Below are 18,660 nucleotides of genomic sequence, written 5' to 3'. Positions count from 1 at the left end.
GAACAAAAGATTTAATACATCAAAAGAAAATGAGAAAAACGGGACTTGGTAAGAAAAAACCCTTTAAATATCAAGCAAAACCCAAACTATTATACTCATAAATAATGCGAAGAAGATGAATAAAAGAGAATAGAAATAGGCCCTCTGAGAAATTGAGGAGATTACGAATGAAAAAAAGGAAATTTTGCAACATACTGGCAGACGATATAAGAGAGAATTCACCCTAGAATAGATAATTGAATATATGATATAGAAGTAAGGTAGAAAATAGTGAATATTTAGCTGACATAGAATTAATGAAGCTGATATTGTGTCAGTGCAATTAATGAAATTAAAATATGGAGCTGCTGCATGGCCGGAATGGAGTCCCTGCTATTTTTGTTTAAAGAAAGTATTTCATTCTATCGCAAAGCCACTTAGCAATATTATTTAAGACAAGTGTAGATACAGGCAAGATTTCTGATGAGCAACAAATTGCATATATCACCCCTACTTTCAAGTGATCAAGACTAAGGCAAGTAATTATAGGCCTTTGAGTCTAAACATCACATATTATGAAAGTGTATGAAAGGTAATGAAGAAAAATATTATGAAACATTTAATAAAAAATAATTTGTTTTAATATAGGGACAACAACGGTTTGTTCGTACCCGTAAAAAGTCACAAACCCCAACTGTAGTCCACCGTGAGAACATATTCAAAAATATGAAAAGCGGAAATGAACAGATTGGTTTATCTAGACTTTGCAAAAGCTTTTAGACAAAGTATCCATAATAATATTAGCAAGACAAGAATTAGAAAACCAATATCGTAATAAAGTAGGAGATGGTTAAAAGAAATTTTTACACAACAGAGAAACAGATAGGTTTATTGCAAACGATAAGAATCGGAATGAAACCAAGGTAATTCCGTGTCCACAAGGTACGGGTGCTAGCTTCATATTGTTTGGTTATATGATTTAAGCATAGACAGTAATGTTAAGGATTCGGTAGTGAGTAGTTTCGCTGATGAACACAATAAATTAATAGAGAAATTACTTGTGATGAGAAGGAACGCTCTACAAAGAGACCTTAACAAAGTTCGGTATATGATTGGGCAGAGGTAAATAGGATGGTATTTTACACTCTGATAAATTTGAATCAATAAATTATGGAGGAACGAGAAGGAAAGCTATCTGCATATAGGGGACCTAATAATGAGACAATCACAAATAAGGAGCATTAAAGACCTTGGTGTTAGGATGAATTAGGAACATGTTATGCCACTGATCAAATTAGCATTCTGTTGGCAAAATGGTAAAGCAAAATGGGAATGTTGTTACGGCAACTTCAAACAAGGAAAAGCTGAACGACATGATTATGCTTTATAAACATATGTTCGTAGTCCACTTGAATATTGCAATATGATATGGTACCCACACTATCAAAAGGAATTGCACAAATAGAGAGTGTAACAAAGGTCCTTTACAGCTAAATAGAAGACGTTAAGACCTAGACTAACTGGGAAAGTACTACAATCCTGTAAAATTATATAGTCTAGGAAAGTAGAAGAACGCTACATGAGATTCAGGCATGGAAACAGATAGAGAAGGAATAACCGAAAATATCATGGGGAACTAAAAATATCAGAAGAGCAGCAGAGGTAGATTAATAGTGCCAAAACTATAACCAGAAAAATAAGGAAAGCAACCAGGACATTATCCCACTTCGCACAGCATCGATATAGCAGCCGTCTATTCATGCGTTGCCAGCCCCCCCCCCCCCCCTTTCATCTGGAGGAATATATCAGGAGTGGCGTGATGTTGTTTTAAAATAAGCTCGACAATCATCTAAACTGTCATACCAGACCATCCAGATTGAAGATGCAAAATATACGGAAGATGTACTAGCAACTCTCTGGTAAACATTAGAGGCGCCTCACCTGAGGGCCGGGGCACAAACCGAAACGACTGTAAAGGTCTGTAAGGTAAGGCCCTTAGTCCCAAGTCCTAATCAAGACCGTAATTAGTGTTTGTCTTTACCTGAAATCGTCCATAATTCTCCTTTGAATTCCGATTTTTCTACTGACATTTTTAATAATAATTTTTGTGACTTTTTTTTTTTTTTTTTTTTTGTAAATATGATGCCATCCGGAAGTAATTTTTAGTTCGGTGTGAATATTTTGACTAGAAAGTGAAATGCATAGGATCTAATCTTGTTTTTGTTCAATTACAAATAGTTCTTATTTGAATAACTGTCGAAGGATCTATGAATTTTTTTGGAGGTAGAGCAGACTTGAACTAATTTGATTTTTGCCTTTTTAAGATATTTCTTTAATATATATTATCGGTCCTTATTTTTCATTAACACTAATACTGTTATATATGCAGTGGCCGTGGGTTTGCAAAAGTCGTATGTAAAAATATCATTTGTTATAGTAGTTTATTGTAACCTTTGCCATGCATAAGGGATAAAATTGTTGGCAATGAGTTTATCTTCCATCCATAGATACATAGAGTACACACCCAAGTTCCACTCGATTTTGGGTCTTCGTAATACATCTTTATGAAACCGGGTTATATCTGATTTCTTATCTAGATGTACTCTCTCTCTCTCTCATCTCATCTCTCTCTCTCTCGGGTCTCTCTCTCTCTCTCTCTTTCAATATTCATATTTCACGACACATGTTAAATACTCGGCAAATTTAAATCTTTGTAATGAAAAAAATTTCTCCTCTCTTCTCTCTCCATCTCTCTCGTCTCTCCTCTCATCCTCTCTCTCTCTCTTCTCTCTCATTCTTATTAGGTCAGATCCCCCGACGTCCCACTGCATTCTGCCGTCGCTTCGTATGAAATGTGGTATCATTCTGTCCTGTCGTGTATGGTACGATTTTGAGGAGCCTGCAGTGCAGAATGCGCTTTTTGTTTTTCGGGACGGGGACTGCAATTTGGGCCCCTATGTTTGCCAAGTTCTTGATTCATATTTTCAACCAGTGTGTCTGTTTTTTCTCCCCACCCTTTGGCCTGCTATGTATAATATTATTTCTCGTCGTTTGCTTTATTTTTGTTTTCCATTTAAGTCACGCAAGACGACTCTCTTCCTCTCAAGGAAGACAATAAAAATTTACTCGAGGTGATGAAAAACTCTAATGCAGGATCTTTTGAGGACAAACATCCTTTTGAGTCCTTTTTCTGGCATCCCTCCGGCTGTTTCAGAATGATTTTGCATCCCTGTGTGCGTGATTTGGGAAAAAGATTCGCGTGTCACCGGAAGCATCTTCGGGTAACGAAATTATGGAGAAGGATTAGCACAAACCACAAACCACTAACACACTAAATGGCACTTTATGTTGATCGTCCTTTATGTTCGATCTTTGCAGACTTATTGAAAACTATGTACACCTTTTTCATGTCCCAATCTATATTTCCAGTGTACAAGCAAACAAAATCCATGTACACAACTTCAACCCTTGCTTTTGTTTTTTACTTTGTTTTTTGCTTTCACTTGCATCCAAAGAAACAGAGAAAGTTAACCCGACTAAACTTTTCCACGCGAAAAACTGTTTTTCCACCTAAAGAGTTTTTTTTTATACAAAGTTCCCCGCTCTGTAGGGATCACGTTATGTGTCGTTTTTATGTTTCCTTTTTTTTTTTATTTATGCGCTGAATTCGTGCCCAATCACTTTACCGTTTCGTAACTCGTTGACGAACCTATTAAAATAGTATGGTTTGTGATTTTAAAAACACCAATTTTTAAGTTTTTTTTAATATTGTTGTTAATTAGAAGACGGGCGCAAGTTTTTGTGATTGGCTATTTTCAGTTTATGAAAATTAATGTCATGGGATAACATTAACTCATGTATATTTTTTTCTGGGTTTTAGTAAATATATATGTATATGTATACTATAAGATATATAATTATATATATATATATATATATATATATATATATATACTATATATATAATCTTGATTATGTTGGGTTTTGTGGTGTAGTAACTGTGACAGAAGGGGGACCCCCACCTGGCAAACCCCTTCGTGATGTGATGCCTACAGTGTCTTACGTGAGTCAACCGTGCACTACTCCCCCCACGGGATTTGATCTGAGAGGGTCAAGATAACAGTTTATAAAGACATGGCAATACTTTCTTTCCAGTTGTCCATCTTATAGATTATTGACCTTTTCATTTACTGTTCAGTTTTTTACCCGACGAATCCTCAACTCTTTAATAAAACAGAAGCGATCCCTAGAACCTGAGAAGTTCCCTCGTCGAGGCCGCCCGTTTTTGCAGAGGTTTCTCTCCTCTAATAAAACAATTTCGTCGCCCAGGGCTCTAGGGTTGAAGCAATCAGAGAGAGAGAGAGAGAGAGAGAGAGTAGAGAGTTTTTACAAAGTCCCAGCGAGTTGAACTGCCAACTCTATTTCGAACTCCTGTTGTCCAGTCTCTCTCTCTCGTCTCTCTCTCTTCTCTCTCGTCTCTCAGACAGGTGGGGGGGGGGCCTGGCTGTAAGTAGGTCGTGGAATCCTGCCAAGCCAATTCGACGAACTGATTTAGACATGTCCTCGCTTCTCCTCTCTCGCATCCTTCTCTTACTTCATTTAAATTATATATATTTATATATATATATATATATATATATATATTAAATATCTATATATATAATATATATTATATATATATATATATATATATATATATATATATATATATATATAACATATTAAATTAACATATGGTCCATCGCCAACGGCGGAAATGGCTTAAATTCCCTTCGATCGCTTTTTCCCGAAGTCGAAATTGGGTTTTATATTCCTCTGTTTTATTTTTGTATAAAAGATTATGAGAGAGTTTTTATGACTATTGCTGCTTCCTAGTGGTTTTTATATGATGAGATGTACAAAGCCTCTCTCTCTCTCTCTCTCCTCTATATTTTGTTATTGATATCTAATTGGGACTTGAAAATTTTCCATAATGAATTCTACCAATCTCCTCTCTCTCCTCTCTCTATCTCTCTTCCTCTCTCTTTCTACTCGTCTCACGTTAGTAAAACTAGTTTAGGAAGCTTTGTGAACTCGTTAACACTCGAGGACGGCGACATCACAGGTTGTTTGGGATCACCATGACATAATTCTCAATTCACAATTTGATGTCGTAAGGAACTGTAAAATAAGAGAAGAGAGAGAGAGAGGAGAGAGAGCGAGCGAAGGAGCGAGAGAGAGAGAGAGAGAAGAGTTCTTGTCAATATAGGCGCTTAAGAGTACGAAGAAATATTCACAGGAAATGCAATTTGCGCCTTTGAATAAAAGCAGCTGCTTCATTTTCGTTTTCTCATAAAAGCTCTTTGTTAAGTAGTCCCCATTACACGAAAGCTTTTTGATTGGTGTCCACCATTTTTTTTGTTGGCTCCGAGATCAGCAATACAGTTCTTTTCATTATCAAGAACGAAAAAAAAAACACATATCAGGAGTCCTAAAAATTAATTGCTTCGATAATATGTTATCGAGTTCATCTGCATTTCATTTCGCTTTTTTATCTTCCGTTTTATTGTCCAAACAATTACTCGCTGCCCTCTCTCCAGGCAAATAATATTGTAACAGTGAAGTTCCTATTGGGTGAGGTTGGGAAGGAATACCCTACTCCTTTATGTAAATTTTTAAAGTAAAAGTTTTAAAAAGAAATCGAATGAAATTTCCAATAAACATATAGATAGGACATTAAGTAAGTTTTTGATTCTGTGGAAACTGTTTCGACGTCAGGCAAGAGTATATTTATTTAGTTTTTTTTTTTTTTTTTTTTTTTTGCATAAACCAGAAGAATTTGGGATAATGTTTTTCAGCAAATAAAGAACTTTTGTATAGTTAACTGTAAAGTGTCCCTCATTGCCTTATTTATATGGCCTCGTCAAACTCATAAGGAAACGAACCATGCGCCAATTATTAGTCTGTAGGATCAATTGCTTATAAACTATCTAAATATCTTACATAAATTGTGATCCCCGCTACTAGGCTGTATCTAATTCAACACATCCGGAATTCTCTGATCTTGTGGAAAAATTAAATAACATTTTACTAAACCCTAGCGATATCTTTGTCAGTTTTGATTTATGCTCTTTGTTTACAAAGTCCCCTATTGACTCTGTTGCTAGAATATTTAATTAATGAGCTTGTACTGCATTTAATTTTGCTATGTCCGTTAGTCACATAATTTCCTTGATTAAGTTATTGTATTTGTGATTGCAGATTTATTTTTAATGGAGGATATTCAACTAATATTTGGTATGGCCATAGGGAACCCTTTACACCTCTCCTTTCGAACTTATATAAGGTTTTTTGGAGACAACAACTCCCGAATATCACTCTTGTCCCCCTTAAAATGGTTACCGATATGTCGATGATTCTTAGTAGTCTTACCTGTTGGTATGCGATGTAAATGATTTACTGTCTAAATTGAATAATTTTAGTCCATCCATAAAATTTCACTGTTGAAAATTGAAAAATAACAATGTCCATCCCTTTCCTAGATGTAGTAAATACATATAGAATCTTTCCAATGCAAATTCAAGTATTTATAGAATTCCACAAATAATTTAACATATGTACATTTTTATTCTGGCCACCATCTTAATATTAAAATTTCAATTTTTTCCTTCTATGTTCCTACGCGCTTTGCGTATCACGAGTCCACATATCTTGACCAAGAAATAGAATACATAAAAAAGCTAGAGACGATCTCTGCTACCCACCTCATTTAATTGATTTATGCTATCACAAGCTCACAAAAGTTTTATAGTGTTGCTATTAATGAAAAACAGAAATGCCTAAAAATGTCTTACTTACCTTACTTTTCGTGAATTTGAAACCTAAAAATCAATATTTAAATCGTGTAATGTTAATGTAGTGTTCTCTTATAACAATACCTTAAAGATATGCTAATTAAGAATAGTCCCGTAAAGATAACATCATTTACAAAATTCCTTGTAAGGAGTGCCCCATCGTTTTTACGTTGGTCAGGTCAAGTAAAAATTTATGTATACGTATTAAGCGGCATATCTATTCAGTAGACCAGCCGCAGACTTTCAAAATGCAGCTGTTTATCCATTGAGTGAAAATCTCATTATTTAGTTGGTGATACCTCGTAATTGCTAGTCTAATGATTTTGTTTCAATAAATTTACTGAATCGGCAATTATACAAATCACTAATAAAACAACCTAAATCTTAGTCTGGAATTACCATTGGACCCATATATTTGTAAGATGTTTATGAAGGACCTTAAATAAATGAACAACTAATAAATTAGTCCACATGTATATCGTTTATTATTTTTTTCCTCTCTCTCTCTCTTCTCCACTCTCAACTCTCTCTCTCTCCTCTCTCTCTCGTCTCTCTCTCTCTCTCGATATTCTCTTCTCGCCTCTTTCTCTTGCTCGATATATATATTTATAGTTTCTTTCGTCTTTCATTAATATAATTTTTTGGGAAAATTGTCTAAATTTCATGATAATTAATTGTATATGCCTTCAGTGTTTTTTTTCAAATGTCTGTTTTTCTGGAAGAATAACTTGTTTTACTCGTGTGTCCCCCAAGGTGTGGCTACCCTCAGGTGTTCCTCCTTTCTGTAGAGTGAATCGCCCTTATTGCTAATCTTGTAGTAGGGTCCAGTTTGGATATTGCTCTTTTGACCAGCGTTGTCCTCTGTAAAATCAGTTTGCTTAGTAAGGTCCAATAGGACCGTAAATTACTCGGTTATCTCGCTTTTTCATTTTTTCCTTCTGACCAAAACCTTGATTTATACATACATCAACTTTTTTAATATACTTCGTGATCATGTTTATTCATATTTATTATATATATATATATATATATATATAGATGATAATATATTATGAGGTTCCTGTAATAGAGCGGATAATTCTTTAATTATTCCCAATGAGTGAAAACACCCAAGTTATGAATAGTTTTTCTTTGACTGACCTATATAACTCGTTAAAATGTAAGAGATATAACTCTGGTGTTCTTTTGTCTATTATTTGGGCGCCAAATTGAGGCTATGAAACCACTCTCCCATTAAGCCAAATTGGTGGTCAAAAAGAGAGAGAAAAAAAAAGTTGTTAAACAGCGAAGCTTAAAAGACCTGCGAGATATACACCACAAAGTGAGATGTTTCCTTGAAAATGAAATTGTATTGCTATTTACAGTAAGGTTGAATTATACATCTCTTCTTCTTTCGCCAGCTTTATCCCTTATTCGGGTCCGCTGTTTCTAATGCTTCTCAATTCCATCTACCTCTGTCCGTGTCATTTCCTCCCATACTCCCATCTCCCCCTTCCCCCCCAAAAAAAATAAAAAAAAAAAATTTTCATCTCTAATGCATCTCTCCACCTGGTCTTAGGTCTTTCTTCCTTCATGTCCATCCCCTCCACGTCCATCGCTTCTCTTGCCTGTGTGCTCTTTCTCTTCTCATCAGGTGGCCAATACCTATCTTAACCTTGCTGCTCTTGCACTTTCTTTGATGCATCAGTGACTTTTACTGTACCCACTAATATTGTTCATTTCTAACCCGTCCTTTTGGTGTACCTCCACTCATCCACTAGCATCCCATCTCGTTACGTTCAACTTTTTACCCTCTGTTTTTCCTTTAGAGGTGCTTGCTGTCCATCCATGTCATTGCTGGTCTGACCACTGCCTTGTGTGCCTCTGACCTTTAATCTCATAATTATATATATAGTATATATACATTATAATATTTATATATATATAATATATTATATATATGTAGTATGTATATATATCTACTACATATATATATACTATATATATATATAATATACTATTATATATATATATATATATATATACACATACATATATTCGTATATATATATATATTTTTTATTATATTATTATATATATATATATAATATATATATATATATATATATATATAAATTATATATATATATATAATATTATTATATATATATTATATATATATATACATAAACGTATACATATAGTATTATATGTTATAATGTATGTATGTATAATCAACGCTATGTTTTAGTAAACCAGTATGTCATAATGATAAGTTTGCTCCCTTTAATTGCGCATTGCATGTGTGTGTTTATGCGTATGATTTCCAGCATCCATGCAATTGCTTTCATCCCGTGATTTAGCATTATAATTGATCGAAAAAAGGATGTTCCTGGATTTAGCAGTACGATTTATCAAACAAGTGTATTCATATTCAGTGGACGAGACCCAACCTTGGTTCCTCTCTTGCAAATGCGCCCAGGAGGAGAATGAGGCGGCCTACCTCTGCTTTAGTTCCGTGTCCTTCCAGTGACAGGGGTGTCCGTTTAAGAGAGAGGCATTCGCTGAATTGTACTTGATCTCTCTCTCTCTCTCTCTCTCTCTCTCTCTCTCTAAGTCTTGGCATTAGTAAATTGCCCGTTGCAATTAGGGTCTGTCTTCCTCAGCGTCTCCTTACAGATGAAATCAGTCGTGGAGGTGGCGTCTTTCCTTTGTGTGAATATTCGCCGACTTTACATTTTTCTCTATTTTTATATTTCAAGTTATAATGACATGGTAATTATTGCCGATTTCTGCGTAAAAGTGGTAAATATATATAAATACACGCACTCACACACATACACACACACAGTAGAAATGAAGTATCTCACTCTCTCTCTCTCTCTCTCGTAGTAGCCATCTTGCTTGGTGAGACGTACCCGCGTGAAGTCACAATAATCAACAGATATCACAAGTTTAAACATACGACTAGAATTTGAGAAATATCTAGAAGTGTTCGTGAACTATCGGTGATAAGATTAGTGTGAAAATAGTAGGCTAAAGCGTCTTCTAAGTTAGTTTATCAAGTGTAATACTATAAATCAGAACAAGATGGCAGTAAGTTCCAACTGCGGGAAAAGGTGGCGTAATTTGGCGTGTTTAGCAGATTCGCAATACGATGAGGTAAGCAGGAAGGGAACTGGCATTTCTCAATCTATGAAATCAGCAACAGTCCTAACCAAAAAGATACAAAAGCATTCATAGATATATTAGAAGATATAATCCTTCAAACTGGAACAAATCTAATGAAAACATCTTGAAAAAAATAATGAAGAAAAGTTCCAAATAAAATAAACCAAGCGGTCAAGAGAACTCATAAAGAAAATATACATCAACCAACCATATTCCGACAAAGAAAATGAATAAGGTGAATCTTGTGAATATACTAATTGATGCATTAGGAAAAAAAGAATGCCAAAAGCATGCAAACTGTGTAAGGTTTGGTATAGCATAGTCAATCCACACAAAACCTAATCAGAAAATGTGCTGCATGCAAACATTCCGACCCATCCACAGTGTGCTGAGGTAATACAAGATTTGAGAAAAGATACAAGAATTTTTTGTTCAACATGTCTATCATGGATAGACAATGTTATTAAATCAAGATGAATGTACAAATAGTTGAGGATGAAGAAGAAGAGGAAGAGGAAGAAGAAGAAGAAAAAGAAGAAGAGGAAAACGGAAGAAAAGTAAACAAAAATGAAATGCAGAAAAAAATAAGGAAAACAAAGAACAAGATAAAAGTATGGATGCAGAGATACTCATTGATACTACATATGAGGCAATAAAGCAGCATACCTACGAAGAAATAAATTACGATATGGACAACAGAAAAGCAAATCCCGAAGAGGCTCTACCCAGATCTATACAATGACGGGAAAGAGGAAAAAATAGACAAGAAAGACAAAATCTGCAACCTTTTGAAAAGAGGGAATTGCAGAATTTGGAGAAAGATGTTACTACAAACATCCTAAGATATGTCAAAACTATGAAATATGGTAAATGTGCATACTTAGATGGATATGGGATGATTGCAGAGATCTGCATCCAAAAATATGTAAAAACTAAAAAGAAGGAAAAGGATGTAAGTTCGACAAAAATGCAAATATATGCACCCTGTAGCCATGAATCATAATCAAATAAATAACCAACCAAGTAATAAAATCCAAAATAAGAAAGAAACAAATAAAGAGAGAAATCAAGAATATCAGGTAAAAGAGAAAAGCAAACCACCAATGAGATATGCAGAGGTGTCAGCAAAAATTTCAAAGCATCAGCTCCGAAATTCTACTCAAGAGATAATAACTGTATTTATTATGCAAGAGGATATGCAGAACGGAGAAAATTGCAGATTCGACACAAAATTAATAATTATGATGAAGGAAGATCAAATATTATGGAAAAGTTGGATTTTTTAATGTCAGAATTTCTGGAAATGAAAAAAAGAACAACATACCAGAACAGGAAAGAGACATGGGAAAATCCTTATTACTATCAGTATTAAATGAAGGAGAAAACACGCAAACCATCATAGTGATGAATGCGCAGGTTTAGTTACGAGTAACTCAAAAGAAAAATAGAGTACTTAGAAGAACTAACCCAAAATGAAAAGAAATAGATATAATGAATATAAGTGAAACCTGGTATTCCCAAGAGACTGGGAATGATGATCAAATAAAAGGGTTCCAAACTTATAGATCAGATAGAAAAAATAGGAATAAATGGGCAAGGGGAACCGCAATATATGGGAAAGACAAAAAACAAGGAAAAATATATGAGAAATATAGTAACTCAGAATGTGAACTAATAGCGGTAGAATTTGAATCTGAAAAATTGTATGAACATAGTAATATATAGACCTCCTAATACTAAAGAGTTTTGACTTAATAATTGAAAAATTGGATGATATATGTAGAAATCACAAGGACTGGACTATTCTCCTATCTGGTGACTTCAACTTTCCTTTCGTAGAATGGAAAGAACGAATAGGAGATTGTGGTTGTACTTATACATATAAAAAAGAGAGTAATAGTAGTGCAGAAGATAAGAGGCAATTTGAAAAAAGCTATTAGATATGCTACTAGATACAACATTCAACAAATAAATCACCTGCCAACAGAAAGGAAAATACTGTTTAGACCTAGTATTGTGAACGAGCATGAATTATGTTAAAGAAATAATAGTTTATAATGCGAGTATTTCAGACCATAATGTCATAGAATTAACAGTTCATTCCAAAGCAAGTGAAAATAGAGATAAGCAAGAAATGAAAAAGTGGGAAGGATATGGAAAATACAACTTCTACAGTAAAAATATAAAAGATGGTCAGAAATTAATGAAGAATTAAACAAAGATTGGGATAACATTTTCATAAGTGATGACATAAGGGTAAATACGGAGATATTATATAAAATATTGGAGATAATAGTGGAAAAATATATACCGAAGAAGAAAAGTAAACATCATTCATGCATACCAAGAGACAGAAGGATCTTGTTCCAGAAAATCAGAAAGTGGAAAAAAGGTCTTGCAAAAGAAAAAAAAATGCATGGAAAGTTATAGAACTAAAAAGTAGATAGAAAATGCAGAAACAAAAGATTATACAATCAAAAAGAAAACAAAAATGAAAAAAACGGGACTTGGAAGAAAAAACCCTATTAAATATCAAGCAAAAACCCCAAACTATTATACTCATATGCGAAGAAGATGAATAAAAGAAGAATAGAAATAGGCCCTCTGAGAATTGAAGGGAGATTAACGAATGAAAAAAAGGAAATTGCAACATACTGGCAGAACGATATAAGAGAGAATTCACCCCTAGAATAGATAATGAAGATAATGATATAGAAGTAAGGGATGAAAATAGTGAATATTTAGCTGACATAGATATTAATGAAGCTGATATTGTGCAGGCTATTAATGAAATTAAAAATGGAGCTGCTGCAGGGCCTGATGGAATTCCTGCGTATTTTGTTAAAGAAAGTAGTTCATTCTATCGCAAAGCCACTTGCAATATTATTAAGACAAAGTGTAGATACAGGCAAGATATATGATGAGCACAAATTAGCATATATTACCCCTACTTTCAAAAGTGGATCAAGACTAGAGGCTAAGTAATTATAGGCCTGTGAGTCTAACATCACATATTATGAAAGTGTATGAAAGGTAATGAAGAAAAAATATTATGAAACATTTATAAAAAATAATTTGTTTAATAAAGGACAAATGGTTTCGTACCCGGAAAAAGTACACAAACCCAACTGTTAGTCCACCGTGAAAACATATTCAAAAATATGAAAAGCGGAAAATGAAACAGAGTGGTTTATTTAGACTTTGCAAAAGCTTTTGATAAAGTAGACCATAATATATTGGCGAAGAAAATTAGAAAACACAATATCGTGGATAAAGTAGGAAGATGGTTAAAAGAATTTTTACACAACAGAAAACAGATAGTTATTGCAAACGACGAGAAATCGGATGAAGACAAGGTAATATCCGGTGTGCCGCAAGGTACGGTGTTAGCTGCAATACTGTTTGTTGTTATTATGATTGAAGACATAGATAATAATGTTAAGGATTCGGTAGTGAGTAGTTTCGCAGATGACACAAGAATAAGTAGAGAATTACTTGTGATGAAGATAGGAACGCTCTACAAAGAGACCTTAACAAAGTATATGATTGGGCAGAGGTAAACTAGGATGGTATTTAACTCTGATAAATTTGAATCAATAAATTATGGAGACAGAGAAAGAAAGCTATATGCATATAAGGGACCTAATAATGAGACCATCACAAATAAGGAAGCAGTTAAAGACCTTGGTGTGATGATGAATAGGAACATGTTATGCAATGATCAAATAGCAATTCTGTTGGCAAATGTAAAGCAAAAATGGAATGTTGTTACGGCACTTCAAAACAAGAAAAGCTGAACACATGATTATGCTTTATAAAACATATGTTCGTAGTTCCACTTGAATATTGCAATATGATATGGTACCCACACTATCAAAAGGATATTGCACAATAGAGAGTGTACAAAAGGTCCTTTACAGCTAGAATAGAAGAAGTTAAGGACCTAGACTACTGGGAAAGACTACAATTCTTAAAATTATATAGTCTAGAAAGGAGAAGAGAACGCTACATGATAATTCAGGCATGGAAACAGATAGAAGGAATAGCAGAAAATATCATGGAACTAAAAATATCAGAAAGAGCAAGCAGAGGTAGATTAATAGTGCCCAAAACTATACCATGAAAAATAAGGAAAGCACACAGGACATTAATCCACTACGCACCAGCATCGATAAGCAGCGTCTATTCAATGCGTTGCCAGCTCATTGGAGGAATATATCAGGAGTGAGCGTAGATGTGTTTAAGAATAAGCTCGACAAATATCTAAACTGCATCCCAGACCATCCAAGATTGGAAGATGCAAAATTATACCGGAAGATGTACTAGCAACTCTCTGGTAGACATTAGAGGTGCCTCACACTGAGGGACCTGGGCAACCCGAACAAGATGTAAGGTAGGTAAGGTGTAAGGTCTCTCTCTCTCTCTTTATACATATATATATATATCTATATATATATATATATATATATATATACCTATATATATATATATTATATATATATATATATATATATATATATATATTATATATATATATACGTGTGCGTATGCATATTCACTCTGGACAGTTCATCAATACAGTAGTAAATTGAAACACATCCCTTTTGTGTTCCCTGAAAGCTGCTAAATCTCCGCTTGCCATTTAGAGGAAAGAATATATGTATTTCATTCACGCGAAGAGAAAAAGAAAAATATTGACGTATGGAATCAATCGCAATAATTCCCAGTTCGTTGAAACCGAGAGCAATAAAACTTGTCCAATAAATTCTTTCAATACTCGTAGTTTTAAAGTCTCCGTAGAAGGACACTGGAGAGAGAGACCTTTGACAAATGGAGAGAGATAAATATCTTCTAATGGTTAAAAATCTCTCTTGAAGAGTCCGTCTTGGAGAGGTATGATACCATTGGTCTCAGATGTCAGCGACATGGCGACACTCACCTCTCCTAAGTCATATTTCTGTGATGTATGCGGTCAATTAAATTACGGCTCTTGACGCTGTCCATCTCCACAAACATCAATTTGTTTTATGTTTTCTCCTATTGCTCTTTCCAAGCGAAGGCTTCAGTCAATCAAGATTTTTGTCTATCGCCAGTTATAAAAGGTAACCTGTCATCGTGGAAATATACTTGAAAATATATTACCAGATGAATGGTGTCTCCCCTCCCCGTGGTGATTGGGGGTTTGGTGGGGGTGGAATAAGATACCTCCTCGAGGTCCTCCTGCGTTTCAGGTGTGAGATGGAAGCATTCGGAGTCACTGACGACTCACGTCTGTTGTTTTTCAGAAAATCAAAAACTAAAGCACTGAAAAAATCTACCTCTTTTGTCAAAGATGGCATCGTGGTTTATTTCAGCAAAGAAACATCAATTTTGGAACGTTTTTTCGGGTTCTTTACTAATTATCATATATTTGGCCTCTGTTTATGTGTATGTATTATTATTACCAAGAAATCACAAAAACAAGTATGTCACGTGATTGTTTATTAGCTAAAACCACTGGGAAAGTTTATAATGAAACAACAGAGTGCCAAGTACTTCCATACATTTTACAAACGCAACACACACACACACACACCCGCACACACGACACACACACACCACACACACACACACACATATATATATATTTATATATATATATATAATATATATTATATATATATATATATATAATATATATATATATATATATATATATATATATATATATATATATATATATATATATATATATATATATATATATATGGAGCACGCAAAAATTTAAGAATGGAGTCATCTGGTCAGCAGGGAGTGCTTGTGGGTTATAAACTGGTTAATGTTGAACGTAGATTGAGAAAAAAGGGATGGGTGGTTTCAATGAAAGAAAAAGGAAAAGATGCTGGGTTGAAAGACCTGAAGAAAGAGAGAGGCCTAAGAGAATTGCTAAGGAGATCGCTAAATAGCAGTAAGGCATTAACAAAATGTTGAGAATATTTCTGTTTGAATTTAGACAGTGAGAGTAAAGGGCCACCTTTTATACAGAAACAATTCCCAATTGGATATAGATCGGATATTCTATTGTATTTCAAAGTAAACATATTGTATTTCGATCAGTTCTTTTTCCAGGCATACAGTGAGCCATTTTGTATAAACACTTAATATTAATTCCCATTACCAACCTGTTATTAATTTCATTACCCTAATCAATGTCAATTTCCATCACCAATCCACAGCATTAGAAGCCTAACTAATCATATTCGACCATGAAATTTGACGAAAATAACAGTTTGTTAATTCTACCAAATGGTTCAATCGTTTTTCCTGATGAAAATCTTTCATCCAAAATTCTACCTGCGATATATAAGTATTCATTCCATTGCATTTGAATATCATTAATCCGAATATCCCGAACATTCGATGCAACTCACTATGCAATAAATATTAATTATAGGAATCATTTCTGGGCCTATACAAATTGATTTCTCAGGGATAAATGTATGTTTATCGGGCAAATAATTTATATTCCAAATTTTATTGTCCACTTAATTGCGTCATTATAGTCAAATGCACCATTAGCTGCCAATATATTAAGGGGGCGGTGGGCGGTCATTTACACTATGTGGTGTTCCTGTAGTTAACTCTTTGGATTAACCTAACTTCTCGTATCGTGTGTCTAGACAAATAGTGAGACCCGTCCTTCTACTGTTACAAAATCCTTTTTATGAGCTTTTCTTGTAATCAACAAATAAATATCTGTCCCAGGAAGTCACGAGACTTCAGACTATCAAATAGTTAAGCTGCTTAATTGGAGCATTACTCTGCATTTGCTCTTGGGGCAGTCAAGGCGACCCCGGGCTGCAAGTTCCAGAGATGTATATCAGTATTGCACCAGCACCGGTTTAGTTTTGCCATGCCCCTAGGTCAGGTCAGGTCAGGTTAGGTTCAGTTGGGGTTTAGTAAACTTGGGCGTGGGAGACGATGAAATTATTTTCAAGAAGATTTTATGGTTAGTTTTGAAGATATGGCGGCCCACTTTTTTTCAGGGAAGGGTCCGTCCTTTGTTGCAGTTCTGGAATATGTCCCCGGGCTGTTCAGGACATTAATCTTTATTCAGATGAAAACAAATTTTTTTTCTCATAGAATTCCCAGAAGCCTTCATTATTCACAAAGAAACTGAATGAAAGTAAACAAAATAAGTGTCTTCACATAAGAAAAATCGGGCAGGGGCAAAACAAAAACTAATAAGATAAAAAAAATACTATGAACAAGGCCAGATATACGAATATATAAATCCTTCAAAAGAGAAGAAATGAGAGAACGACAAATTCTGTTGTCATAAGAGACCTGGGGGGGGGGGGGGGGGTGTCGGGGTGTGGGGGGGGGGGGGGGGGGGCAAGAGATGAATAGGAAGCAATGAGCCTAAAAGCTTGAAACCTAAAAGCCCACGTTTCCCCTCCGACCAATATCGGCCGATGTTACGGCTGTTGCCGCTGTCTATGACGGCTGAGTGGGGAGGAGGGGGGGGGTTGCTTTCTTCAATATCGCGCCTATATAAAATTACGTTCCAATCTGTGGGCTAAATGTGAATATCCCGAGTCATTGGGAGTTCTTTGAAGAATAGTCTCTCTCTCTCTCTCTCTCTCTCTCTCTCTCAAGGAATTGGCTATAGCTGGAATCCTCAGATTACCTAGTGTGTATACACTCATCAACTGCTCTTCAATTGTATTCATATTAGGATATACTTTGGAGACAGTAGCTAGCCTCTCTCTCTCTCTCTCTCATTAGCAATTCTCTGGTAGACATTAGACGTGTCTCACACTGAGGGACCTGGGGAAACCCGAACGAGCTGTAAGGTCTGTAAGGTCTTGTAAAAGTGCTATCTTGAGAAGAACCTCGTCTTTATTATTCTCTTTGTCCTTCCCCTGTATCTTTCTGTATTTGTTTCTTGTCTTTTTAATAAGTTCCTACCCTTTTTTCTGCCCAGTTTCTAGACCAAATCCATTTTTCTCCAGAGAATCAGAAACTTCTTCCCAGAGCAGAGTCTGCAAGGAAAGTCTAGATTAAACTCGGCAGAGTTTTACGTCAAACCTTGTGGCTGACTCATGAGGAATTGTCTTTCTTGGCGGAACTAAAACAAAACTTCGAGGTCCGTAGTTCCATCAGGAACAGAGAGAGAGAGAGAGAGAGAGAGAGAGAGAGCACTGAACGGAATGCTACATTTCGAGGGAGTTTTCCCCTCGTCTCCTCTGTCATACTTTGCATTTCCCCGTAGGGGGCAGTGAGGTCTGTGCACCTCATGCGGTGCACTGTCGGCATAACTTAAGGTTCTTTATCAGCGTCCTTTCGGCCTCTAGCTGCAACCCCTCTCGTGCCTTTTACTGTACCTCCGTTCATATTCTCTTTCAATTATTTAATAGTGCAACTTCGAAGTTTTCCTTCTGTTAGACCTTTCAACCCTTTTTACTGTCAAATTCCGTCTGCATCGCTGAATGACGTCATAGGTCCCAGCGCTTTGCCATTGGCCTAAATCTGTTTTCTGTTCTATTCTACACTATGGTTCTCAGGCGTAGTAACTTCGTAGGTTCATGACTCAGTGGTTATTCATCCAATTGGCTCGTAGTTTGATCATCGGCATATCGACTAGCCAGAATAAAATGTTCCCCCGGTGCAAAGGATCACTACCCCATTCTCAAAAAACCTCAGAGGAATGTATGGC

Source organism: Macrobrachium nipponense, chromosome 18 (assembly GCF_015104395.2).
Source record: "Macrobrachium nipponense isolate FS-2020 chromosome 18, ASM1510439v2, whole genome shotgun sequence".
Lineage (NCBI taxonomy): Eukaryota > Metazoa > Arthropoda > Malacostraca > Decapoda > Palaemonidae > Macrobrachium > Macrobrachium nipponense.
This window is presented reverse-complemented; position numbering follows the sequence as displayed.